The sequence below is a fragment of the Oryzias latipes genome, chromosome 4, assembly GCF_053564925.1.
Source record: "Oryzias latipes strain Hd-rR chromosome 4, Olatipes_Hd-rR_3.1".
NCBI lineage: Eukaryota > Metazoa > Chordata > Actinopteri > Beloniformes > Adrianichthyidae > Oryzias > Oryzias latipes.
In genome coordinates this window covers 5,358,593-5,384,736 of record NC_136240.1, presented here as the reverse complement: position 1 = coordinate 5,384,736, position 26,144 = coordinate 5,358,593, and the positions used below count along the sequence as shown (strand labels likewise).

Sequence of the window (26,144 nt, the reverse complement as noted above, 5' to 3'; positions counted from 1 at the left end):
AGCATGCAGATGAGCTTCCCTGAGACGGTTTCTGATAGTTTGTGCAGAAATTCTGTGGTTATGCAAACCGATTGTTTCAGCAGCTGTTCGAGTGGCTGGTCTCAGACGATCTTGGAGGTGGACATGCTGGATGTGGAGGTCTTGGGCTGGTGTGGTTACACGTGGTCTGCGGTTGTGAGGCCGGTTGGATGTGCTGCCAAATTCTCGGAAATCCCATCTAAACAGTGTTCAACCCAATCATACTTCTGCTTTTAAATTCATTGACGTTCATCTTTCTACATTCTAGATGCCCCGCCCCGTTCTTCACCTGGACAAATACTATATCGAGGACTGACCTCAACCACCATCAGCGTCTAGGCTCTGGGTTTACCCATCTATGGTTTGAGCTCATCCCACCGGGATAAAGACATCATCTGCCCAGAGCCTGACCCCAAAACACTATGGACTATTTCATGCACATTTTTGTATCACATATAAATCTTTCTTATGCCCATTCCTAAGATCTCTCCTTATTGAAATATATTTAATATGATGGGTTGTCAAGCAACTCAGTGCTTTAAACTTAATACTTAATGGACATGTGACCATCAAATGGCAAGACCAGGATGTGAGCTACCAATCTGTTATTAAAACGTATTTGCTCCATGCAATTTCATCTTGGTTTACTGGTGTAAGTAAGCAGTTTGATTATGTTGTGTTCTTTCAGATCTGTCCATTAAAAAGTTTTTTTCTCAGTTGTTTGTTCTCATGTTCTACATTAAACACACTAAATAATTTTGCCGTTGTGTGTTTAGGGATCTATCTGACAAAAATAAAAAGGCAAGTTACCGTAAATTTAAAAAAAACTCAAGTTTATAAGAAGTGTCGCACCAAATAAGCTGCTCTGTTTCAGTTTTTCTTTGTAGTTCTTTCTCTAACAAAAGGTAACTACTATCAGCTGTCAATTGTAAATACATGTGTGTCTTTGTGTTACTGAAATCAAGAGCTGGGAAGTTTCCAAGTTTTTGGCCAGCAGCTAAGTATTGTTTCAATTGTGTTGGGGAGTCTTTAATTAAAACCAGAAGCCCCGTGTGTGCACGTGCGTTTACAGGAGCGTACACGCAAACAGAAACATGCTCTTGCCAAAAAGTACTTGTTGCGTTCTGAAGCTCAAACTCTAATTTCATTACTTCATTGTCAGGTTTGATTAATAGTTCATCAATGAAATCAATTTTCTGCTGTTCTCTAAATGCAGCAACAAAGTTGCTATAGCCATGGATAAAACCCCTGCAGAGTTCTTTCAATCTGGAGTTTTTCTCCAGTGAATGTGGGTTTTTTCTGGTCTTCTGTCTTCTTCTCACAGTCCAAAGACCTGCTGAGTCGATTGGTGACAGGATGAAGTTGGGGAGGGTAAGACTCAGGAGAAGTTCAATGCTCCCTACACACCGGGTATGTGTGGCACGTTCAAGACGGAACATGAGTTTTTGTATACACTTTTAGCTTGTGGTGTTCACACTGGTCTGTTGTCACCAGATACTAGTGGATGTATACACCTTTGGAACAGGCTTGATGCCAGATGTCAAAGCGGCACAAATCTGGTGAATTTTGCTTCTTCAGAGCTGCACTGCTCTATTCCAACATGGGACAGAATTGGTGATTTTCCCCTTCCTTTTGTCCATATCTGCCCAGTGGTGTCCACCTCTTTGAAAAAGCGGAGTCAAGTCAGGAAACAGTTGGGGCTTTTAAATCCTACTGTCCTCACATCAGTCTATAGAAACTGCTGACTTGATCTGTCTAAAACCAATTTGGCATTCAATCTCTGGCACACTAATGCGAGTAAGTCAATAACCAACTTATATAGAAACAGTGTTTTATCCTCTTTTGAACAACTGTCAAAGAAATATAACCTCCCAAATCAGCATTTGTCGGTTTCTTCCACATCAGGGACTTTGTTAAAAACTTACTTTCCAAATCGTCCCCCAGAAGCGCTTTTAGTTGCTCTTCTCTCCAAAGACCCTCTTGATCTGTATCTCGAGCTAAAACAAGTTTATTTGGTTATGCACAAAGTCATCCAATACTGTCAAAAATTCATGGGAAGACAGTCTTAACCTCCACATGACGGAATAAAAATGGAAGTCAGCATTGTCCATTGTCCATTTGTGCCCGCCACAGACTGATTCAGTGCAAGATTATTTACAGGGTCCACTGTACCAACGCGAGACTGGCCAAAATACATCCTTCTGTTAGCGATGCCTGTGGCAGACATCACCTCTCTCCTGCTAATCAAGCCCATATGCTTTGGTCATGCCCAGCGCTTGGGTCATTTTGGTCAGATATATTTGGCATATAATTGTGACACAGGTAGATTCTAGTGGATCAGATTTTGTGTAAGGAGCTGAACAACCAGATGCAAGTTTTCAAAATGTTTATTGTGTCCAGTCCTATAGTGTCCGGCCTCCAGCAGTCCAAATGCTCCAGGATGATTAGAGGAGCATGCAGTCCAAACCCCATCTAATAAATAAAAAAACACACAGAACCAAATAAAACCCAGTATGAAACAGTAAAAACCCATGCAATAAAATCCAGTAGAAGGGGTTCAGAAAACATCTCTTCTTGGGCTGACTTGGATTTGAACTGAGAGGGTAAATTACTTATCTGAAAGAGGGGTGGGTCGCAACCACACCCCTCTGCTGTTGTTCGTCGCGTCCACTTTCCAGTTCCATGGTCCACTGGTTCCACTTTGTTGTCCCAGTCATGTGGCCGAGCCCAGACTCTACAATGTCCAATTCCTGGGGCTGGCATGCTTCAAGCACCACAACCGCTGCTGCTGCTGCTGCCGCCGCCGCTGCAAAACACCACACGTGCAGCCTCCGTCCTGGTGCTCCAAAACACCACGCGTGTGGCTCCTATCGCTGGTGTTCCAACACTGCTTGTGCAGCTCTTGTGGTGCGCCTTTTTTTTCCGCTCCAAGTCCAGCTGTTCATCCTTTTTAAAGGATCAAAACTCCAACCCACCTTGATCACACACACCTGTGACTCATCACCAGATTTGCCATGAGCCATTCAAGGGCCCTTGGAGTTTTAGGTTGCACAACCAGGATCAATAAAACAAAAAAGATTTTTAAAAAAACCAAATTGTAAAGGTAGGAAAAAAGAATCACCCCATTACATAATCTAGAGCATATAGACACGTCGTCACACTGAATTCCATGTCTGCAATATTCGGTGTTCCCCTAACTTCAGACATGCCAAGTGCATGGAAGTGGGCCATTGGCTGATCCTGCTGAACTGGAAGCTTCCCCCTCCCCCTTCGCATGTCCGCTGGGTCCGTGAGGTGCTTTATAAACTCAAACTTGAGAAGCCATGTTACTCACTTAAAGGTTTGCTTGTGAGCATGTCATGTGGCCTGGGACCCTTTTTTAACAATACATGGAATCTGTAACATTTCCTCACAATTTGGAGGTTGACTGAGCGCTGGTGTGGCAAATGATCATCGCTGCCAAATCCCAGTTCCTGATTGGTCAGCTCAGGAGATGTGGAGAAGGAACCAGTGAAGTCAGTCTCAGAAGTGCTCAGGAGGAAAAGATGAATCCTCAATGGGAAAAGAAGGCTGGAAGAAGAGTTGTTGTGGACAGGCTGGTGGTTAGAGGTAACTCCAACAATCAATGCAAAGGCATCTGACAGATCGAAAAAAAACAAAAGACCAGAACAGTTTCAAGTCCAAACACAAACTCTATTTAGGTTCAAAACCAATAGAGAAGATATTTTAAATAATTCTTAACCTGGACGTGAGCAAAAGCCACCTATGAACTGGCAGAAAAGCATTGCTGCAGAGGAGCGTATCCAGCTCAGACCAGGTGAGAACGATGAGGAAAGGGAGTACGGCAAGTCCAAAGTAACAAGAACTGTTGGTGGTCTGGAAGCAGAACATGACACACAGTTTCTCAAACTGGCTGACTTTGATCTGCTGCACCTAGGATTACTAAAAATGATCTTAAGTGGCAGGTTTGAAACCATAGACGAAGCTGCCCTATCTCATTTTCTATCATTTCGCCCTAATTCATTTCTACCTACTCATTTCCACTTTTAAAACACTTTTTTAAAACACTGTCTTAAAGCTCCCCTCATGTCAATCAACTTCAACACTTTATCATGGTGAACTTTTTGCCTGCTTTCATTCCGATGTGATTTTGCTTTTAACCCGGAGAGCCCTTTGGTTAGCCTAGGATTTTTTGTCAGAACTTAAAGATCTTGCTGTTCTAATGAAAGCTTCAGCAGGTGTGTGTGTGTGTGTGTGGGGGGGGGGGGGGGGGGGGGGGCTGTAGAAGTGAACTTTGGATCAACTACAAGCTGTGAAGAAGAATGGATAGGACACACGAGGGGAAGAATCAGAAGTCAGGCTATATGGGCCTGCTGCCATGTTGACACAAAAACACCCATCAGCAGTGAGGTTCAGGGAGAGGTGGATTCAAGTCAGTGCCATCACTCAAACACAGAGATAACCTTCACAAAACATTCAACTGCAGAGGGGGGTCCTGGCAGAGGGGGTTTGAACTCAAGAAACTTTAGGGGGGGTATCTTGGGAGGTAGATAAAGAACAATATGTGAACTAGGGGGTAAAGGATGATGGAAGCAGGAGTCTGTTTTCCATCAACTTTCAAGCTTTTTTCAATTTCGCTAAAGCTGAGCTCCTAAAATAAAAATAATCCTCGCAATCAAAGTCATTGAAAGTCAAACGAGAATCTCTTGGGTTAAGAAAATGCAGCCCTCTGTTTAACTGTAAGCTGAAGTCATTAGGCTTGAGCTGCTCCATGGTTACATTACCACCAGGGTTGCAATGAAACAGCAAAGAGGGACTCCGCTCGAGCCCGTCCACCTGCCACACCCAACTTAGCAAGTTCACTTGAAAACAGGCATGACGCTGTCTGATTTGCAGGCATGCAGCATAGCATAGTGCAGCCAGCGAGATGATGTAATGCACAATTTAGAAACCTCAAAACTACTACCATTAAACGACACTTAAAGAATTCAGAACACATGACGTGAGGTCATAAATCTCTTTTCAATCAGCAAGTGTGTGACCCACAGCTCAGAGTGGGTTGTAACTAGGATGAACTAAAGGAAAAACCCTAAGACAGAGAACAAAGAACGATATGCAAAACACAATGGGATCACAAAGGTACAAAACAAAGGTATTGGTTTATTAGTCAAAAAGGCTATTTTTATTTACTACTAATTAAAAAAAAATACTTTGTGAAAGAACACAAATCTTTGTGAGATAACAGTGCAGGACATGTAGAACAAGGCCATACTAGTCATGGCCAGGAATTATTCACCAAAGTCACTTTATTCAACCTCAAAGTTGAGAAGTTCTAATATATCTTCAGTGTTCTGTTTTGGTGGTAGGATGGGGTCATTCCAATTTAAGGCCTTATACTTACTTCTAGATTCAACTGGGATCCAGTGAAGTGAAACTGACACAGGAGTGATGTGATCTCTTCTGCTAGTTCCTGCTAACAATCTAGCTGCTGCGTTCTGAACAAGCTGGAGACTTCTTAAGGAACTCTTAGGACACGCTGCTAACAAGGAGTTACAGTAATCCAGCCTCGACGTAACAAATGCATGGATGAGTTTTCAGCATCACTCTTAGAAAGTATATTTCTGATCTTAACTATAATTCTCAATTGAAAAAATACAAGCCTGTGATATGTGAGTCTTAAATGAGAAATCCTGGTCTAGGTTTCTAACTGTGGAATTGGGGGCTATACTTGTGCCATCCAGGGAGACTATCTGATCAGGCAGAGCATCTCTGAGGTTTTTAGGACCTTTTTTCTGGGTTCAGGAGGAGGTAATTAATTGTCATCCAGGTCTTGATGTCTCTGATGCAAGCATTCAGTTTCTCTATATGGTCATTCTGGTCAGGTTTAATCGATAAATACAACTGTGTATCATACGCATAACAGGGAAAAATAATGCTGTGCTTCCTGATTATGTTTCTAAGTTCAGCATATAAATCATAAACTGAAACTGAGCCCTGTGGGGAGAGATGCAGCGTGCCGGAGAGTAGACGTGTCCCCAATGCTCCGAGGAAAAGCAACCCAAATTAATCATTTAGGGCCCACAATTTATTTTCTTGACATTTTTACTCCTTTTTGGCTGATTTACTTGAACAGAACAGTCTATTTTATGAACAAAGTGGCAAGGCTGGAAAGCTCTTTAGTGTCATGGTGCCTCTGTCAGTCCCCTCACCCTCCCCTCTCTGCATGGCTCCTGATGCGACTCAGCAGCAACCACTCACCTCATCGCCTGCCTGTCTTTTTAAGGAGCTCCAGGACCAGAATTCATCGCCAGTTCGCTGCACCTGATGGTGCATAGCATGGTCGTCACGTTCTTTGCCTTTGTTTCAGGCCTTTGCCTAAATCTTGCTCTTACCTTGTCTCCAGGAATCCATTACCACGAGTGGTCGCCTGAGTCTGCTGCTATTCTGGAACACAGCCTTGTCATTACCTCCTGTCAAGCCACGAGCCTCTGCCGATCCTTCAGTTCACCACGAGCCACGGACTAAGCCACCAGTGAGGTCACGTGCCGCCGAAAATCCTCCATCCTCGTCGTGGGTCCTCCTCGGAGTCTGCCGCTTCACTAACTTACCTCTAAACCAAGATCTGAATATTAAACCCTTTCAAACGATTCCAGAAATCACCTGCGTCTCCTTCCGGGTTCCAGTGTCTGGGTCTGTTTAGTTCCGCTAGTCATGACATTTAGCCTATCAAATATAATTAACTATTTTTTTTTGTTCTATTGGTTTATATGGTATTCTACTTTTTTTATATAGACCTGTGCTATTTTCATTGTAGTTTTGTAGTTTTTTATCAGTTTGTCTATGATCTGTCTTATGTAGTGGTTTTCTATCACCATAAATACTTTTTTTTTTTCCAATTTTGTACCCATACCAATAAAGAAAAATGAACTGAGCCCTGTGGGACTCCATAGCTAACTCGAGTGCAGTGAGTGGACTGTCCATTCACATTAACAAACCGGTAGTACCTGTAGGATAAATAGGATTCAATCCACTGGAGGGCCAATCCTCTGAACCTTATGTCCTGCTCTAACCTTTGGCGTAAAATAATGTGGTCGATAGTGTCAAAGGTTGCACTGAGGTCTAACAGGACCAGAATAGAGAGTACCGTAGTCCTTTTCTGAGGCCAATAACAAGTCATTAGAGACTCTAACTAGTGCAGTTTCAGTGCTATAGGGAAGTCTGAACCCTGACTGAAATTTTTTAAAGTGGTTATTGTTCTCTAGGTGACAGTTTAACGGCTTAACCACAACTAGTACTTTTTTTTTTGCTTTTAACTGTGATCGAATAACAGAAAAAAAATGCTTTTGACAAAAACCTGCAAATGTGAGGAAGCAGCATCACAGATTCCTGCAGAGCCTGAATGTACCTGAGTAAGTCTCTGTTATCCTCACCTGAAACATGTGAATGATTATTGTTATTGCAATATTAATTGAATTAAATCAAATCAAACTTTATTCAAACAGTACCTTTCCTAAAAATAACATAACACAAAGTGCTTTACAAAATAATGGTAAATTTATGAAAAAAATAACAGTAGTAAAAATGAGCTAAAAGCCAGGTAAAAAGACTGGTCTTGAGCATTTTCTTAAAAGCATTTAAAAACTGTTAACAGTATCTTAAAATCAATCCTGAAGCTTATGAGGAGCCAATGCAGGGATTTTAAAATCGGGTTGATGTGAACCCGCCTCCTGGTCTTGGTGAGAACTCGTGTTCTGGAGGAGCTGAAGGTTCTTCATGTTAGTTTTTAGAAGACTAGCAAGCAGGGCGATACATTAATCAATATGACTGAGGATAAAAGCAAGCATAAGCATCTCAATATTAGCAAGAGAGAGTGAATTGTTTATTGTATGAGTGAATGCTTTTTGTGTCAATATGCAAGAATACATCTAAATAATGTGTAACCCAATCTCTCGACACAAACCATGACCTCTTCGTCACGGCCCGCTGCACTGTGTTGTGTTGATGTGTTGGTGTGTGTACGTGTGTGTGTGTGGGGAGGGGGCTCCGTAATAGGAGACACACAATTTTGCTGATGCTGATCTGTAACAGACCTTGCAGCCCTTTATTTTGCCTTACCAACAACACAAAGTGAGCTGCCCAAAGGTGGACTTGGTCGACACGATAAAGGATCGACACGATAAAACATCTGCAGCTGTTTGACTCCCACAAGTTGAATCACAAAATGGTGCAAAAAACTGTAAAAGACCAGGGAAAGCCAAACATATCCAGTCAATGTGAATGCCATGGAAGGAGCTTAGTGCAAAGAACAAAACAAACTAAACAAGACTGATCCAATTTATGTTAAGACAGAATGCTAAATTAAGCAACCAAATATTAGAAAGTATAAAGTTAGCAAAGTGAAGTAGAAGAAATTTTAGAAGAAAAAAACAAATGCTCACATTAGGGCTAAATGTAAGTTTAAGAAAAAAAATGCAGAAAAGCTGGGATTAGCTGATTAACATGTAAGAAAGGTCATATGAAAAATAAAGCCAAACTTGTTGACCCTAACAACAAGATTCCTCTATGTTAGAAAAGCTTGATGTGATGCTTTTTATATAACTACATTTATTTCTGTATTGTGCAGAATGTGAGATGGTTGCAGACTGAGGTTACAGAAATCTGTTTTTTTTTCTTTACTTTGTTGGAAAGGAAAATAAATTTTCACAACGGTTCAAAAGAAACAAGGTTCTCGCTGGGAAGCGGTTTGGCTCTCCAGTCTGGTGTTACAAAGTCCAGCATCAGGTACATCACCAGAGTGTAGAACACAAATGTGGAGGCTATGAAAGTCAAGAGGACAAAAGTTCATCAGCTCACTTTGTCCGTAAATGTTACTGTTGACTTTAGAGAAATGTTGAAAAAGTTTAATATTATGCTAATACCGGTCAGTTCATGTGGAGGTAATGCTATTCTGAAATAGTTCAGCAACTGTACCAAAGAACTGAGTAGGACTGCCTCCAGCCAAAAAGCCCTTTTCCACATAGAAGGGATGAAAACAGATTTGCCTTTTATCATTTTGTTATTTGATCCTTCCACTGGTCAGAAGTCTCCATTTGAAAATATAATCAAATCCTGGGACTCCAGAGATCTCCACTCCACTCCACTCACTTTAAAAGTGAACTGAGTCGGACCTGATGAGATCATATCCACCTAAAAGGCCTGTTCACACCGGGACGAATTTCGCCGGCGATTTTCGCAGACGTTTAACGCCTCGTGACTAAACAAAGGGCACCAATGAGAGTGTGCACACCGATGCGAAAAAACGCCACGCGTCAAAGCGTCAAAAAAAAAAACGCCTCGGGTTCGTTTTTCTTTTTTGACGCCTCGCGTCGAAATCTATTCGACCAATGAGAATGGCGCTTTTGCACACGTGTCTGGAGCTTCTGAAGTTACAGTAAAACACAACTTGGGGGCGCTCAAACACAAAACTGCCTTGCTGAGCACACATACCAGCGAAGAAGATAGACGCCAAGTAGCGTCTACACTGCCGCAAAGAAATAATGACGGACTTTCTAAAATAACCCCAAACCAAGCACCAGTTGGAGCAACTGGTGCTTGAAATATTCATGTTTTCTTTGTATGATTCTGACAAGCGCATAAATACTTGCTCTCTTCTTCTGAGTGAAAAGCGACTTTAAGAAGCATAAAGTTGCGCAGCGCCACCTTGTGTACAGGAGTATTTCTGTTTACATTAAGCGCCATCTAATGTCAGGAAATGAAATTGCATGTTCGCTCGACTCATCGTCAGCGAAAATCGCCTGGGTGTGAACACAAAAAACGTGGCGAAAAACGCTGGCGAATAACGCCTGGCGAATATTCGTCCCGGTGTGTACGGGCCTTTACAGTCCATGTATTTTGTGGTTTCCTACTTCAGTTTAGTTTATGCATTGACTCATAGAAATGTACATATAGCAAAGGAAATGTAATCAAAATTAGATGTGGAGTGTGAACTAAGGAAAATCAAAAATGAAACAAATGCAACTCTAAAGAGACGGGCAATTTATATGAAAGCCAATAATTTTAACCCTTGTGCTATCTTAGATGACCCCACCCTTACATTGACGTGTTCTCCCTCCCATGACAAAGGTGGAAGGACGGTGGAAAGATTTCATGTAATCCATGGACACCAGTGAAGATCACAAATCATTGAAGAAAAAAGGTTCAGAGCACTGTCTAGTGGGTCTAGATGACCCAACTCCTAACATTAAAGTGCCTAGGATAACGCAACGGTTAAACGTGTTGTTGTTCACCTTTTGCCACATCCCAGCACGGGTCACCACAGTCAATCAGCTCTCACTGATTGCACAGGTAGTTTGGCACAACCCTGTATTGTCAAGGCACAGGGAGACCCAGATAGGCAGCAGTGTGAAGGGTCTTGCCTAAGGACACAGATATTTTTCATAAAGCAACATTCTGGACCAGTTGGAGAAACAAGAGGGAGGACTGTCGTGATATTGTGCCCTGTCTCAACCTCTGAGCTAACAGACAATCTGCCTTTTGTCAAAAGAAACATGTTTTTTCCAAAATAGAGCCCAGTGGAAGGAGGTACAAGGAGATGGTAAAGTGGGAAATGGCGTATACTAGTACAGCAATTTACTACCTTCCTGGAAGGCCCAAAACGTTTTATTGTCACTGTCCCATTCACACACTCGGCTGCTAAAGACTGGTTCCAACCCATAACCACAAGGAGCAATCTGGGTAGAATGTCTTGCCCAAAGACACTTTGACACATGGGTACGCAGGGCGGGAATCGAACCTGCAACTTCCAAACAGAGGTGGCCCGCTCTACCTCAGAGGAGAGGTCCTGAAATAGAGCCCTGTGGAACGGCAGTGGAGCAGTTGAAGAGTCACATCCAGAAATGCTCACTCACTTTGTTCTGTCGACCAAATAAAGAAAACCAGTTGAGTGCAGAACCACAAACCCTGTCAAAGCATTTAGCCTGGATAGTAAACTCTTGCGGTCTAAAGAGACAAATCCAGCTAAATAAAGGACAACATACACTGACCAAAAATATAAACGCAACACTTTTGTTATTGCTCCCATTTTCTATGGTATGAACTCAAAGATGTGAAACATTTTCCACATACACAAAATAACCAGTTCTCTGAAATATTGTTCACAAATCTGTCTAAATCTGTGATAGTGAGCACTTCTCCTTGTCCAAGACAATCCATCCCACCTCGCAGGTGTGCCATGTCAATACGCTAATTAGAAAGCATGATTGTGGCACAGGTGTGCCTTAGACTGGCCACAAGAAAAGGCAACTCTGAAATCTTCAGTTTTGTTTTATTGAGGGGGTCAGGGGACTCAAACAACCAGTCAGTATCTGGTGTGACCACCATTTGCCTCATGAAGTGCGACACATCTCCTTCGCATAGAGTTGATCAGGTTGTCTATTGTGGCCTGTGGAATGTTGGTCCACTCTTCTTCAATGGCTGTGCGAAGTTGCTGGATATTGGCAGGAACTGGAACACGCTGTCGTATACGCCGATCCAGAGCATCCCACACATGCTCAATGGGTGACATGTCCGGTGAGTATGCTGGACATGCAAGAACTGGGATGTTTACAGCTTCCAAGAACTGTGTACAGATCCTTGCAACATGGGGCCGTGCATTATCATGCTGCAACATGAGGTGATGTTGTTGGATGTACGGCACAACAATGGGCCCCAGGATCTCGTCAGGGTATCTCTGTGCATTCAAAAGGCCATCAATGAAATGCACCTGTGTTCTCATTGTCAATTGTCCGCAAGAGTATGGTTAAAAAGCCTCAACAGAGCAAATCTGGTGTCGTGGGGGGGGGTGGGTATTAAAGCTGGATTAAAACACATCTGAGAAATTGTTCCTGTCAGGGCAGGAGTTTACCTGAGTGTAGAACATTTTCTACAAAGGTTTTAAGTGAAAGGGCAACCTAGAGATATGTCTAAAATTGGCCAACCAGGATGGTGCATCATGGCAAATGGTAAACGGCGTGTACTTGTACAGCGCTCTCTACCTTCCTCGAAGGCCCAAAGTGCTTTACAGTCACAAACCCATTCACCCCTTCACACACACATTCACACACTGGTAGCGGCTCCACTGGCACCAACCTTCCACCAGGGGTTCATTGGCTTGCCCAAGGACACTTCAACACATGGCGAGGCGGGAACCTGCAATCTTCCGATCAGCGCTTGACCGCCCTACCGCTGCACCACGGCTGCCCATACACTTTAGTAAGCACACACTCACCTGAACACACTGGTCTCCCGGCCTCTGCACATACACAAAGGTGTGTGTGCTCCAAGAAGCCAAAATTCTATAGACTTCTATAGAGAAATAAGCATTCATTCTATAAGTCAGAGTGATAATTCTTTCTCTACCTCGTCCTCTGACAAGTTCTTGATAGTAATTTATTTTAATTATTTATTTTCTGAGGTGAAAGTTATTCAAGTTATAAACTGACAAATCAGATGGCTTGACAAGAGCATGCGATGTCCAACACAATGTCCAATATTCCAAACGTTTGATTGATAGATTCTCCTGAGCTCGCTTATTGGAAAGGGTGTTGACTTTGAACATGCTCACTTGTGATTGGTGACAGTGGTTGCCGTAGAAATGTTGACTCTGATTTGGACCAATCACTGCTCACTGACGTTGTCTGACGTTCACACAGTGAAAAAATGGAATCTGAATAGATTTCATTTGGCTTGTGCCAAAAGTAATCCATTTTCTGTGGGTGACGTCACGATCACTCGCTTCAGTTTTCTTATACAGCTGATGGTTTTTGCTAATGGTATACTTAAAAACTAAAATTCTGTCTAAATGTTTTAGTACAACTTTGGTAAACTATGAAGCCGCACCGCTTGATGGATCCAGAGCATTCTGGGTAACATAGTCAGGTGTCTGGTGGAGTGAGATAGCTTAGACCGTTTTGTTTCACTTTGTGCATCTTATAGTTGTAAAGATATGGTAATAAAAAAAAAAGATAAACTTTATGAAAAACAAAGTTCAGTTTCAAACACAAAGGGGGTTTATATAAATTTACACGTATTCCCCAAATAAAGATTCTGTTTTCTTAGCTGCTGGACAGGACAAATATGGTTAAAAAAAATGTTTTTAAGCCACAGGTGAAGTCCCCAAGTTAAAACAAGTTGATGTGAATAAAAGCTTTCTTTCAACCTTTGCAAATCTCCTGTTTACTGTGCTTTTGGTTTGCCTGTGGGTCGCCTCAACAAACCAGGATCCATAGTGTTAGTGGGATGAGAGCAACAGCGATCATCCTGATGCAAACCCAGCATCATCTTTCATTATGAATTCATATTCAAACTACTGTTGCTTTAAATCAAATACCAATATTTTGTTGAAGTCATCCTTTTCCTTAATCTACCTTTTAATGCCCACCACAATGGGGTGTTTTCAATAGGAGGACCACCACCTACATAGTTGGATATTTGCAGTCAGGAGCTCTGGAACATCCTTTGGGCTCTGGATCGGGGGTCGTCAGTGGAGGCAACAACTAGTCAAAACTGAGCAACAGTTGTCACAAAGTTATGTATTTCTTTCTTGAAATTGATTGAATTGATTGCTTTGCTGGCATGGGTTTCATTTGAAAGGGGTTGTGATCTGGCTTGTATGTTGTGTGCGTGCGTGTGTGTGTGTGTGTGTGTGTGTGGGTGTGTGTGTGTGTGTGTGTGTGTGTGTGTGTATGTGTGTGTGTATGTGTGTGTGCGTGTATGCGTGTGTGTGTGTGGGGGGGGGTGTTTGTGTGAGTGTGTGTGTGTGTTTCTTTATCACCAAGAGATCAATGGAAGGCCAGCTTTGCTTCTTCATATTTCCCTCATGGTTTTGACTCCCTCCAAAGTCCGGTCAGCATGGTCTGCTCCCTCATCTGAGAGGAATGCCTGCTGTTGCACAAGTGCACATGCACATAAACAAACACGTCAAGGCAAAGATGTTTGGAGGTTCACTAAGCTGTCCTCATAGAGAACAGGCAGCAGCTGCGGGTTTTTACAGGAATCCCTGTCTCTAGGGCTGCAAGGGTTGTGTTTGTAATGCTGTGTGAATTCATCGTTTCTTGGAAAACACAGTAATCTGTGTTAACCCTTTGCCTGCTTTCCGGGGCCTCATTGGCACCAATGCAAGACATTATGGCTCAAGAAGTCGCATGTGTGGGGAAATTGTAGATGCTGAAAGAAACCGATCTAGACAAAGTTGAAAGAGATGAAAGCCAACATATGAAGGCCTAGCAGTGATACTTTCATCCTGGGATAAACTTACAGAGCATACTCAGCCTGTCACCTAATGCCTGCAGGGATTGGTTTCTGCTCTGCTAGTAGACCTGGACATGATAAATGTATGGTTTTGAATGAGAGGCGAGAAGATGGATAGAGAGACTCAAACTGAAAAACAACAGAGACACTGTTCGACTAGTAGTTTTGAATTAAAATTGATCCAATGTGTGGATTCTGACTTTTTTTAGCTCATTTTTGGCTTTTGTTTTCATCACTGTGAAAGAATGGAGTACCACTTTTTTGTGTGTGTTTTGAATCCCCTTCTTTCAGTAAATAGGCTTTGGGTTTGATATTTTTATCATCTTCTGGCAAAGACCTAAAAATCCAATCTGGTCAATGTTGCTGCAGAGGGAACGCATCAACTACAGGTCTCAGGGGGACAGTCCAGACGTAGCAAATTTCACCATTTTTCTCTCTGAGAAGAAGAATAATACACCTCCTGCAAAGACAGAGATGAGCAGAGTCAAGTTTGCTGATTTTGGCAGAATTTGATTTTCATTTGATCCATGAGATTCAATTTTACGTCCAACTGAGAGTGGGTTGTTTTAACAGGAAAAGCAAGTAAGCAACAAACTTGGATGTTGGAGCTTGGATACTACAGTTTAGTAAAGTGATAGTCTACCAAACAAGACAATATTCCATGTGGATGTACGCCATTCAATATGTTTAATCACATTTTAATGGCAGCAGCAATGCTTTATGTTGACACGACCTACATAAAATCCTATATTATTCATAAAAACTTGTCAAAGCTCTGTGACAATTCAGAAATTAAATTGCTTCAATCCAAGAGTAACAAATGCATGGATGAGTTTCTCAACAAACCTCTTTGAGTGTTCCTAATTTGGTTAGTTATCTGAAATCAACACAAGAGAAAAAGCTCCAGAAATGTCATTTCTGTGTGGGTTCAAATCTGTCAATGTATAAAATGTATTTTTTAATTTAAGTAAAGTATTTGATCTCTAAAAGGAATATCTCAAATCAAATGGTAAATAGTATAAGTCTTAAGTTAGTGCATAGACTTACAGTAACTGTGACACAAGTCCAAAAATGTTCAAGTTCTGCTTACAGCTTTCAAAAACCTCAGAATTATGTTTGATCCATTTAGGTATTATGAAGTTCTTACACCTGAAAGCCCCATTGAGCCCTTCCTGTTTCTAATAAATTGGGGCTCAAACTACAAGACACAATTAACAGAATTAACAGTTACTCTTCAGTTTTCTAAAAATATCATAGTCTCTCCTCAGCCCCCCCCCCCTTTTTAAATAGAACTCACCATGTTGGGAGGGACAGAGATGAAGCTCACGGCTGCACGAATTCTCCTCTTTCACCCTCTGAGCATGTGTGGCAATGCCGTTCAGCCACAGAGTCGTTGTCACCGTCATTTATAGCAACAGTGTTTGGGATCAAAGCATTGCCTGCTTAAATGAACTCCAGCCTAGCAGTAAGAGGAGAAGGTCTTCAGGACAGACTTCTGTCAGAATCAATCTTGGTGGATGCAACGTGACACCCATCTCTCCGGATTTCCAGTCAACCCCTGAGTTCTACATGTCGCGTGAACATTTATGGAGGCCGTTCACCTGACAGTTTGTTGCTTGATTTTTCAGAGTGACTTGCTGAAGAATGTCGGTTTTGCATGTTTTGGGCGTGTCCCACATTTTTGCCATGGCAAAAGGGGAGCAGATGAAAATGTGGTGGATGTTAAGGGCCCAAGATGCAGGCATGGGCCCTTAACTCCCTTTTTCAACAAACGATCAATCAAAAATCACTTCCACCCAAGTCAGGATGACGCTGGCAGACTCAAGTCCCCTAAGGACAGCAAATCACTTTTCTAGTCTGTTTCCAAGCAGACATGCCTGCGCTGTCTGCAGCAGCTGCACTCACTGTGGTGCATGCATCTACACTCTGTCACAGGAAGCAGAGTGAGAAGAGCTTGGTGGCGTATGAGTCGCTGTGGCTTCTGAAGACGATGAGAAGAGGAGCTCAACAGACCAAAAATGAAACCTTCATGTTTGCAGAAATTGGTTTGTGTATTGTGCGTTAGCAGTACGGCCACAACCAACATTCAGCCAAATGACTGTAAGCATGACATTTTTCTTGCCTATCATCAGGCATCAGTAAATAAAATGAAACTAAGAATATAGGAAATTGGAAAACATGGTGTGTTTTAAAAAAGCCTAAATAACAATGTTTTGCTGAGCTGCTGTAGTTGAGCTTCATGTTTATAGTTCTGTAACTGATCTGTCTTCTGTTTTTCTGAGGAATCCATGACGGATCAAGGCTTAGTTAGAGACATCTGCTGATTCAGGCCTAAGGGAGATCTTTCCCGTCCCTGCCTGACCAGAGCTCTCGCTGGGGCAGTTCTTGGGGGGGGGGGGGGGGGGGGGGGCTAGGGACAAGTTGGGCCCAATGCATTGGGGGGCTGGGGAAAAGTTGTTTCAATCAATCGGGGATCAGTCAAGAAGCCATCCCTTAACTGCCCTCCTTACTCGCATGACAACTCATTAGGGTGTCCACGGGTGGGTCACTGGACCTTGGGGATGGGGCTACTTGACAGTGGGAGCGACTGTGTGCCTTGAAACAGACTTGTGACTTGTCCAGGGTGTACCTTCACCCTACAGTAGCCGGGTGGATGCATGGATGGATGTCCCTTTTCAGTGAACGGGGGATCTCCCAGGTCTGGCTCTTAAACTTAGATCTGGGGGGTCCCATGGTAGTGTATTCTGTAAACTTGAGTGGGGGGTCACTGATGGAGATATGTCCCCATAAATATTGTTTCCCCACTTCAGTACAAAGCCAGATTTCTACGATGCATCATTTTATCATTCTTTTTACCATAGTGTGTGTGGTGGGTGTGGGGGCGGGGGTTGGCATTGCATTGGTTATAGACAACATCTTTTTTTTTATGTCTTTTTTCATTTTAAATTTGATTATGTTTTTATATAAAGCACTTTGGGTAGCATGAGTTGGAAAAGTGCTATAGAAATGAAATTTGATTTGCTTGGATGGATGGATGGATGGATGGATGGATGGATGGATGGATGGATGGATGGATGGATGGATGGATGGATGGATGGATGGATGGATGGATGGATGGATGGATGGGGACTGGAGGAGCTAGAGAGCATAAGGGTGTATTGAGAGACGATGGAGTAAAAGGAAGTATTAAAATATATTGTTCTGCTGTATCTGGCATGGGTTGTTGCCGACAGCAACCATGTAACCCGTGTGCTATCCTAGGCTCTGAACCTTTTTTCTTCAATGATTTGTGATCTTCACTGGTATCCATGGATTACATGAAATCTTTCCACCTTTATCCACGTTTGTCATGGTAGGGAGAACACGTCAATGTAAGGGGGGGTCAAGTTCATTTTTTTTTTTTTTTTTTAACTTGTCCTGTCCAACAGCTGGGCAAACAGATGAGAGCTGAAGGTCTCTTGTGTTGGACATATTTTACTTTAACAACAGGAGTTATGAATCTTCAGACAAACCAGAGGTATGTCTGAATAAACCCCTTTTGTAATCGAGGTCAAACTTTATTCATTTTAATCATATTTGAAAATCTTTTGTGTTAGACGGGACGGAAAAGGAAAGCAGGGAAGAAGAGAGAGGGATATTAGAGAGGGGGGGATAGGAGGGTGATTATAGAGGGGCGCGGGGAGGGGGAAAACCATGAAGCAGCATAAAGCAACAAGTTTCTGGATGGTTATACTAATTACAGTGAGGTTCAGATGTAATGCAAGTCTATAAGGGTGGGGCATGTCCACACACACACTCAGATATTATAACATAACTGTTGGCTCAAAAAAAATGTCCACATGTCAACATGTACACAACACAAATAATGTTCACACACGCATACTTATGCCTTTAAACCAACTAGTGACTAGTGTGAAATATTTCCTTCAGTCAAGCTAACTATTTGTGCAAAGGTGAGCCAACACCAGTACTCAAGTGAGTTTTTATTTTCTTCTAAAATGGATGATGAAATGTGTAAAGAAGGCGGGAGAGTGCTCAGCCATCCCCACACCAAGACCCCCGCCGCAGCAGTAGCGGCAGCCAGAGCCCCCAAACGCCCGCATGGCAGCAGATAGAGAACAACCGCCCCCCAGGATACCACATCGGCCACCCAGGCCAGGGCCAGCAGGACCGCCACGAGGCCCCCAAAGCCAGAGAGCAGGGAGGCCTGGGGGGACAGAGAGCGCAGCTCCAACCCAAGCAGGAAAGCAGCCCCCCCACCGCCCCGGGAGGGCCCAACACAAGGCCCCACCCCAGAGGAGCGCCCACAACCCCAGACGAGCACCCCATCACCACCCAGGAGTTCTGGGCATCCCCCCGCCCCAACCCCAGTTTCGAGCCGGGACCCCCTAAGGGAGACCCGCCCCACGCTCCAGGCAGCCACCCACCCGGACCACGGTTGGCCCAGGAAGGAGCAAGGCAGGGGCCAGCCGTCCCCGCCCAGGAGGACACCCAGGAGAAGAGGGGATCCACAAGATGTGTTGTAAACATGGCCCGACCAGGCTCATCCACAGTTGGAAATTTGGCGAGGCCCAGCACTCAGGGGCAAGGACCAGAACCCAGACCACAGGGGCACTGACACCCCCAGGCTCAGGTGTGATCCCCGCTTTCTGGCCTGGCCAGAAAGCTCAGGGATCTGGGGCCTCATTTATAAACATTGCGTACGCACAAAAGAAGGCGTACGCCACTCTCTACGCAATAGTTGAGATTTATAAAAAGCAAACTTGACGGGAAAATGTGCGGTCCTTCACGCAAGCTCTGACCCAGGCGTACGCACAAAAACGGGTGAAATGAGAAACGGCGACGCCGTCGGCAGATGGAAGAAACACGTGAAAATGACAATACTGCCTCTCATAAATAACATGAAGACTTCACAAAGCAAGTCTTAGAATTGACAGCCTACACGAACACCCGTTTGATCGATCAGCAGTGAAAAAAACAAAAAAAATCAAACGAAAATTACAACAGAAATTCAAATGAACACTTATTTGCAAAAAGAAAAGTGAAATATGTTCTGCAATATTGGCATGTTGTGCAATTCATCCTCATAAATAATATATTTAACAGAACGAAATAATGTACAAAACTGACATTCCCGTCAATGTGTCCGTTTGGCGGAGCAGATATAGGTGCAATCAGACAGACAGATGGATAGATAGAGAGAGATGCATTAATTGTCCACTGGGGAAAGTTGTTTTCATAGTAAAACATTTCTTCATAAGCTACAGAATTATGGTATTCATGCATATGCCTTTAGTTTGTTTTATTTTTGATAAAACAATGTATGGCGTATGTCTCAACCATTCAGAAAGCAACAAGAAATTACATTTGCTGAACAATTTCCCATTTCCACGTCGATTATTACCGACATCTGTAGCTTGTCAGATGTAACTAAATGGATGGAAATAAAATGCCCCATCACAATGCGTAATGACGCACAATGGCTGATCTTGCGCTCTTAGAAGATGTGGCAAATGGAAGAATTCGGAGTGAACGCATCTTTAGACAGCAAGAAGAGGACGAGTGGCTTATGAGCCAGTTCCGACTTCCTCGAGCCGTCCTGTTGGACCTCTGCGGGCTTTTGGGGTTTGTCACCCGGTGCATCTGGCGCGTCGGCGTCCCCCTGCGCCTCTGTCACCACTCCACTAAGGGATTCCCCAATTCTTGCCGCTTGTCTCTCATCAAGAGGGGTCAGCTCCGGTGTCTCCCCCCCCCCGTGGCAGACACACTCTGCTGGCGATGCAGCGCCAGACGTTTTTTTGCCTCGACTTTGATGTCCGACCATTTCTTTTTTATTTAACCACGTGACGGTCCGAGGTTGTGAGGCTACAGCATTAACGGCGTCTGCCACTCACGTGGCTTTTTGGCATTAGTAATGCCCACACTGAGCCCTCCAAACAACACTTTTCTCCTCTTTTCCACCTCGCCAACGATAAATTCTACTTCACATTGAGTGAAGTTACGTTTTTTTCATTTCCTCTCGGTGTGTGCCATGATTTCGCAATCAATGAATATTCATTTGTGGGCGTTTCACGGACTATTTATGGGCAACTATGGGCGTGTCATGAGGCCGCAAAAGCTGCGCTGCATTTAGAATCGGTTGTGATTTATTAAGGGAAAGATGCGTAGGATGTACGTGCGCACGGTTTTATAACTCCGAATATTTCTGTGCGTACGCACGTCCTATGTTTCATCCGTACGCCACTTCTGACGCAAATCCTACGCAAAGTTTTAAAAATGAGGCCCCTGGATTTTACTGCCATGTGGCTGATTTTGTTTCTACTGCCGACATCAAAAGTAGACAGATTTAGTCATTAGCAAACATCAGAAAGAGCAGCAGGAGTTTTGAGGTAATATCTTCGGACCAATCCAGCAGAGCCAAACAGAAAATTTCAGATATTTTAGGATCAAATCAAAGTTGAGGTGATTTGAACAAAATGCTTTGTGCTCTCTAAACAGAGCATGATGATGCAGACATGCTGGTTGGATGTGCAGGGCAACCATCACTGCTGCAGAATAGGTTTAGAAAGAGCAATGAAATGACAATATGCTACTAAGCTCCCAACACTGGACTGTCTCATTTGTGTCTCAAGACTGAGTTTTGAGTTTGGTCACCCTTTTTCCCGCTTTATTCACAATAGAAAAACAACCATTGCCTTTGATTTTCAGCAGAAGACCTGAATATATTAATCACAAAGCAAGGAAGTCAGTACACGATGCTGGTCGGATGTGATGACGCTGCTGAACGTGCAGCTTGAGCAGTCTCAAACACCAAGCTGGAGTTTCTGCAGCAGTGGAACAGAAACGTTAGCTTTAACAAGAGCTGCAGCAGATGGTGTTAATGAATTCAACACTACAGTATTTACCTTCTCCAGCCTCTACTCCTGACTGTCAGGCTAAAACTAGACCGTTTCTACATTCAGTTTTATAGTGTTGGGAATCCTGAGACATTTTACTAACAGAATGAAGTGTGCTCCTTTAAAACTGCACCCATCTAGTGGTGGTGATGGGGTGCTCGTCTGGGGCTGTGGGCGCCCTTCTCGGGTGGGGCCCTGCGTTGGGCTCTTCCGGCGGGGGGGCTGCTCTCCTGTTTGGGCTGGGGCGCCGCTCTCTTTCCCCCGTGCTTCCCTGCTCTCTGGCTCTGGGGGCCTCGCGGCGGTCCTGCTGGTCCTGGCCTGGGTGGCGGATTTGGTCGCCCGGGGGGCGGTTGTCCCCTGCCTGCTGCCGTGTGGCGTTGGGGGGTTGCGGTTGCCACTGCTGCTGCAGCGGGGGTCTGGGTGTGGGGGTGGCTGGGCACTCCTCCTCCTTCTTGTCACGTTCCACCATCCATTTTAGAAGAACATAAACACTCACCTGAGCACAGGTGTTAGCTCACCTTTGCACTAATAGTTTGCATGATTGAATGAATGAAAGATTTCACACTAGTTGGTTTAAAGGCATAGGTATGCGTGTGTGAACACTATCTATTTTGTGTACATGTCGACATGTGGACATTTTTACAGCTAGCAGGTGTGTTGATAACATTTCAGTGTGTGTGTGTGGACAGGCCCCGCCCTTTTTGTACTACATTTGAACCTTACCGTAATGATAAACAACCAGTAAACTTGTTGCTGTATGCTGCTTCATGGTCTTATCCCCCCCCCCCTCCCACTATCACCCCCCCCTCTCTAGCATCCCTCTTTCTTCTTCCCTCCTTTCCTTTTCCGTCCGGTCCAACGCCAAAGATTCTCAAAAATGGTTGAAATTAATAAAGTTTGGCGTCAATTACAAAAAAAAAAACTGCACCCATCTAAACCAGTATTTCATGTGCTTTTTATGCACATTTCCACCAAGAATGAACAATGAAACAAGAAAAGGCATAACCTTTTCTGTTGATAATATTAACATGAAGCACACACAAATTATCTCCATGCCCACGCATAAAGATCCCTCCAAGACCTGATATTTTGGGGATAAAAATAAACAGTTTTTACATTTTAGGCAAACCTGTAGGTAGTCTTCCAAGATGTTGTGAGCCAGAAATGCAGTGAAATGGTTCATTAGTTCCTGAAATCGTCTCCCATGGTCAGCTAAAGAAAAATGGCTAGGGCAACGCAACTGCAGACACAGGAGGATACGATTTTTAGTCGCTCAATAGATGAGACAACAGGAAAGAAGTAGCAGGAAATTGTAGCCCACCTTCAATGAGCACGACAGTTCAACTAACATTATGACAAGTACAACAATCAGCTGGACAGCTGGGCTTTTCCCAGCAGCTCAGGGAAAACACCAAGTAGGGACACCAATACAAATAAATGACAGATGATACATCAACAGTTAGCAAAGCTACACAGCTAGCAAGGCCCAATCCTGTGTGTTAGCAAGAAGCCTCTAAAGCATTTTATTAAAGTACAAAAAACAGCTAGATATTTATTCTCTTCCCAACAACGCAAGTCATTTCCTCATCTTTGTGTTAACCTAACTGCCTACACAGCATCCTTTCTTGTTCTCCATGAGAAGTATCTGCAGCCAGAAGCATCCTATCTCTCAATCACCTACTTCAGGCCCCTCACTACATTACTAAGCTCACTCAGCAAAGAGCCAGCCGGCTTTTCTAGAAAGCCCACATAGCCAACCTCCACTGGGAGAAGCCAAGCTGTCCATCCGTTGAAGTGTTTCTTTTTTGGTCTAAAAGGATCATTCAGAAGATCTGCTTGTTAAAGGCTTTTCCCGGTGTCAGTGTCTGTCCTTACCCTAAGGCAGAGGGTCAGACTCCAGCATCCTGCTGGGTTATTACCCAGCCTTACCTGCAGCTGTCTACCTGGATCAGTTGTGTTTTGGCAACAAAAAGCCACAATGACAGGTAAGTTGGAAAACATGTTGGACACATGTCCTCGAGGGCTGGAGTTAGACACCTGTGCCACATTCACACCTGGACTTCATGGTTTTACTTTCATTTCCATGGATGGCATGTTTTTTTTTTTCTTTTGGGGGGGGGTGATTTGAAATGGTTTATTTGAATCAAATAAGAATCTTCTTCCACTTTCGGCTTCTCCCCATCAGGGGTCGCCACAGTAAAACAACCCTCCCTGTTTTTACGCCGGATGCCCTTCCTGACGCAACCTGCTCCTACATCTGGCTGTGGTTCCTGTCTCCGGCTCGACTCCGCGCCCCCGGCCATCCCCCCAACTCCATCTGGATGAAGCTCGTCTGCTGGACTTTAAATATAGTTGTAGATTTAGATAAGTTAATTCTTCTTTAAGAGTTCTGGTAAATCGCCTGTCCGTCCTGGGGGAGGATCCCTCCTTCATGTGGACACCTCTGAGGTTTCTTCGTTTTTTCCGGAATTTGTTTTTTTTAGGAGTTTTTCCTTACCGCGAAGGGGGGTCTAAGGGCAGGGATGTCAAGTTTAGCTTAGTCAGTTTGTTAGTTCATTTTAGTATTTTCCCATTGAACTCTATGTATTTATGATCCTTTTGATTTTATCTTTAACTTTTTCAATTACCAATGCGACGCCCATTGAGACGACTGTTGTTGTGAATTTGGGCTGTACAAATAAAATTGAATTGAATTGGATTTAAGTTCACTTCCTTCCACTCCCTTTCAAACAATATTTATTTTTATGTCTAATTATCCTAAGTTTGATACGTACGTCTTTGTATGAATGTATAACTGATGATTGTATTGTTTTTGTTTATATTATTCTTATTTGATTGCTTGAAATAAACCATTAAAAAAAAAAAACTTGAAAGCCTAAAAAAAGGGTGCTGGCTCACTTCAAAAACCCTACTGTGGTTCAGCAGCAGCATCTCAGAAGATTACTCCGCATGCCTAAGAGGATGTATTCGGGCTGGGGAGGAATGACAAACCCATCCATCCATCTTCTGAATCCGCGTAACCCTTGTGCTATCCTAGGCACTTTAACATTGGGAGTTGGGTCATCTAGACCCACTAGACAGTGCTCTGAACCTTTTTTCTTCAATGATTTGTGATCTTCACTGGTGTCCATGGATTACATGAAATCTTTCCACCTTTATCCACCTTTGTCATGGTAGGAGAACACGTCGATGTAAGGGTGGGTCATTTAAGATAGGGTTAAAGGTTCATTTTCTTCCTGATCAAAGCTTGTTTTAGACAAATCCCAAATCAACTTTCCGTTCTATACAAACCATCTTCACCAGACCTTTTAGTCTGAAAGTATCAGTGAAACATTCCTGTCATGTTAGCATGAATACAATCTACTGGTTTCAATCTCTCAGGTAGTGATTTCAAAAATAAAAGAAGTAGCATACAGGTCTGTCTCTTCAGACTTGGAACAGGAAGCCGTTCAGCTTCAGCCTTTCTGCAGTTCCCATGGCAATGGTTCTCATGGCCCAGACTGTGACCTCTGTGACCTTTCCCCTCTGACTTGATTACTCTTTCACCCGCATGTGACTGTCAGGAAACAAAGCTAAAGCCAAAATAAAGCATAGCTCATCTGGAGTCCAAAACATTTACTTTTTGACTGAAACGTTCATTATTTGTCACTCATTATGTTCATGACTCATGAATCATACAATAAAAGACATTTTGTGGAAATCATAAATGTTCAGGAAGCCAAAGGACCAAAGAGATAACAGGCAGCACAATCACACCGGCTGTTTCTTGGAGCCGGATGACAACAATTTGGCAAAGATTGTCTGTTTAGTTTTAATTGAATACAGGCTTTATTTCTGCTCACAAAGCTTCCACTGTGCTGCTTCTGCACGCTCATCCTCTCCACTCTGCTCCGGCCTTCGAAAGGTCCCAGCTGTTCATAAAGCCAGAGGTCATTGGCTAATGGCTAAATAATGTGTAAATTGTTGAGACTCAACACACGCCTGAACCTGGAGGCACGGAGTGGTCAGGAGATTCTAAACCAGCTTTGTGAGGAGACAAATAGAAATCTCAACTGAAACGTAACGTTGTATCTGAGAAATGTTTTTATAGGGTGTGGGTCTGATTCCCTGGACGGACTGGACATCCTACAGATGTTGGGGAGCACCATTATGCAATGTGCTTCTAGAGAAAAAAATCCTTTTACACTCGTTGTGAGGATCATCTTTCCTTTATGCTGGATCAGAGAATCTGAGAGCCCCATTGTGGGTGCGTGTTTAATTTATACACAAAAATATGCTCACACTAGGACACGGCTAATGTCCCGCCCTGGACATGGCTCATAAAGAAGGGCTAAATGAAAGCTTTCTGCTTAGTTTGTGGGCTTTTTAAAACCTGAAGCTTTCACGCTTTCTCTTCCCCACAAGGACATAGATCATCTGCCAAATTCTTGACTGTGTTGGTTAAAACTCTAAAAACATGACAGAGATGAGTAGATAGACCTGGTGTGTTTGTGAAATTCTCTGAAAAGGTGGCCGAGCTAATAAAAGAGGCTCTGGATGACGTCACCCAGCAGCAGTCTGTGTGTCTGTCTTCGTATAGGTGTCTGTGTCCGTGTTTGCTTAACCAACAGGTGTTAGCCTAGTGTTGAATCCATGTTATCCCACACCCGAAAAAAAATGAAATCAGACACTGAAAATATTTAGCCAGGCTGTAATGCTGTGAATACTGAAGGAAAAGGGGAGTAGGGAATAGCTGGACTTCCCCTGAATCCTTCTGAAAAACAACCACACTCAGCTTCATGGGGTTATTCAGCTTTTAACTTAACTTGACTCACTACACAAGTGTTGGCCTGTCCCGTGACACACATCGTCTGATGTCTTTAAATCACATTTCCTAAGGTAGGATGGATGGATGGATGGATGGATGGATGGATGGATGGATGGATGGATATGGATGGATATGGA

At 43.4% G+C, this 26,144-nt stretch overlaps 1 long non-coding RNA gene across 1 annotated transcript; it reads right to left on the bottom strand.

Moving 5' to 3' along the window:
- Positions 1-2,387: 2,387 nt before the first annotated feature.
- Positions 2,388-4,107, bottom strand: LOC105353876 (uncharacterized). Its single transcript, XR_908593.4, has 2 exons — positions 2,631-4,107; positions 2,388-2,490 (listed from the first exon to the last, which is right to left on the bottom strand). It is a non-coding gene; the product is annotated as an uncharacterized LOC105353876 (long non-coding RNA).
- Between the last annotated feature and the right edge of the window lie 22,037 nt (positions 4,108-26,144).